The sequence below is a fragment of the Gossypium arboreum genome, chromosome 3, assembly GCF_025698485.1.
Source record: "Gossypium arboreum isolate Shixiya-1 chromosome 3, ASM2569848v2, whole genome shotgun sequence".
NCBI classification, from domain to species: Eukaryota; Viridiplantae; Streptophyta; class Magnoliopsida; order Malvales; family Malvaceae; genus Gossypium; species Gossypium arboreum.
This window is the reverse complement of record NC_069072.1, coordinates 32835163-32837720: the sequence shown is the minus strand read 5'-3', so window position 1 is coordinate 32837720 and position 2558 is coordinate 32835163. Positions and strand designations below refer to the sequence as shown.

The following is a 2558-nucleotide window of genomic DNA, read 5'->3' as shown; positions in this document are numbered from 1 at the left end:
TACTAGTACTTTTAGTTCTTATGGGAACGATATCTTTGCTCACTGTAGCTATACTATTAATTGATAGGTGCACTTGTCTTACTAGATTTTTGGTTTGTTTACAACTGCGTCAAGTTCTTGGCACCATTTCTGGGGACTAAAATATTAGGAAAACTTTCTTTCTATTAATTTAGCCATATTTATTTTTATTTTAATATTTTTTATTTAATTTTTACATTCTAATTTTTTTCTTTTGTTTGATTCTGACAAGTTCTTTTGGTTTATGACTAGAGGCTTGTAGAAATCGTAGAGAGGTTAGAGAAGTAAGGAAAAATCAACAGAATATAGTAGACAATCAAGAGGAAAAGGATATTACTGTGGAGATGGGTGATAATCAAAATAATCAGTTACCTCAGCTAGTCCTACTCCTCGTACTATGTATGATTATGCTAAGCCCACTCTGATTGGGGCTGAATCGAGTATTGTCAGGCCGACTATTACTGTAAACAATTTTGAGCTGAATTTGAACATAATTTAAATGGTACAACATTATGTTCATTTTGATAGGTTACAAGATGAAGATATGAATGATCATTTTGCTAACTTTCTAGAGATTTGCAACACTTTCAAGATCAATGGTGTTACTGATAATGTCATACGCTTACAGTTGTTCCCATTCTTGTTAAAAAGAAAGGAAAAACAATGATTAAATTATTTACCACGAGGTTTTATCACTACTTGGACTCAAATGACTAAGATATTTTTGTTAAAATATTTTCCACCGGCTAAAACAACTAAGTTGAGGAAATACATCTCTTCTTTTATTCAATTTGATATTGAGGCACTTTATGAAACATGGTAGAGGTTTAAGGATTTATTGAAAAAGTGTCATCATCATGGATTACCTTTATGGCTCCAAGTTCAAACTTTTTATAATGGTTTGAACACCTCAACTAGACAAATGATTGATTCAGCAGCTAGCGAAACATTGAATAACAAAACACCTGAGGCAGCCTAAGAGTTTATTGAGGAGATGACACTGAATAATTATTAGTGGCAAGTTACATGAGTAAAACTTGTAAAGGTAGCCAGAGTTTTTGATATTGATGTCGTTTCTATGTTGGGAAATCAGGTTGAAGCTCTTGGTAAGAAAATTGATGGTTTGAATTTCTATAAGTACGTAAACCCGGTAATGCAATGTGATGCGAATGGAGAGGAGATGATTACTTCAGAATGTTTACCCTTCGGCTCTAGCATGGAGCATGATCGAGTCAACTTTACAAGTAACAATTCTAGACCTCAAAATAACCCCTATAGCAATAACTATAATACAGGGTAGAAGAACCATCTAAATTTTTCTTAGGGTGGTTAAGGAAATCAAAGGTGACAACCCTTTTCGGGTTTTTAGCAACCTTATCAGCAAAAGAAGAAATCAAGCTTTAAGGAGATATTGGCTAAATTCATGTTGGTCTCAAAAACTCGATTAGGGTGCAGGGGATGCACAGCCGGATCACACGCCCATGGGGCAGACCGTATGTCACACACGATGTAGACACATGCCCGTGTGCCTACCTGTGTGGACAACTTTGAGGCTATTTTCCAAGCCTTTTTCCACCCTCAATAACACATGCACACTTAAACATCTCAATGGCATCCTACATGATATAAATGAGCACTTACACATTCATAAACATAGCTCATGCATATTAACTTCTTATCAATTTATGCTAGCTTAAGACTTCATATTTTATTTAGACCAAGCTTACCAATTCACATGCAATATGTAACATCAATTTACTTTCATTTTATACATTCATGCCTTAGTTTTTATTATGCCATTTACTCACAATTCCATCATCAAACATCTATGATCATATTCACAATTCATCCATGGCAAATGCATTTAACCACATCATAAGTGACCATAACACATGCATGCATATATGAATAGGATTACATCTCCATGACTAATATGGGCCATATCTCATGGCCATATACAAAATGAATCATCAAATCATTATAAGCCAACACATTTGGCTAAGCCAATATGACATACAACAAAAAGACCAAGTCCCTATACATGTCATACTCAAAATACTTGAATTCACTATACCCAAAAGATTAGTTTGATAATGTAAATCGAGCTTCGATGTCCTTTGATCCCTGAGCTAGCTTGGCGATACTATAAGAAAATGGAAAAGAGAGGGGAGTAAGCATAAAGCTTAGTAAGTTCACATGCAAATAATTAGCAACATGAGCATGAATATTATACAATTAACATAACATAATTTACATATATGTCACCATAGTTACATAGGCATAACTTACTCATTCTCAATCTTACCAAAAGTTCATCACATATCGAGCTCCTTCATATGAGTTTTTCATACTTACCTATACCAACTCGTAATACATTCTTATATTTCCTCATCATTGACTTGTTACATATCTCACTGATTTACCCATTGAACACTTAGAATATTATAGGATATATGAAAAGTTTGTACATAATTGCCACATAAGTAGCCAATGCTACCTTATATCTCATATCACACATTGCTCGCTCTCAAGCTAATCAT

The 2558-nt window shown here is 34.1% G+C and overlaps 1 non-coding gene across 1 annotated transcript; it reads right to left on the bottom strand.

Moving 5' to 3' along the window:
• Window positions 1-775: 775 nt before the first annotated feature.
• LOC128291233 (small nucleolar RNA R71) lies at window positions 776-882 on the bottom strand. The gene has a single exon (XR_008281009.1). It is a non-coding gene; the product is annotated as a small nucleolar RNA R71 (small nucleolar RNA).
• Between the last annotated feature and the right edge of the window lie 1676 nt (window positions 883-2558).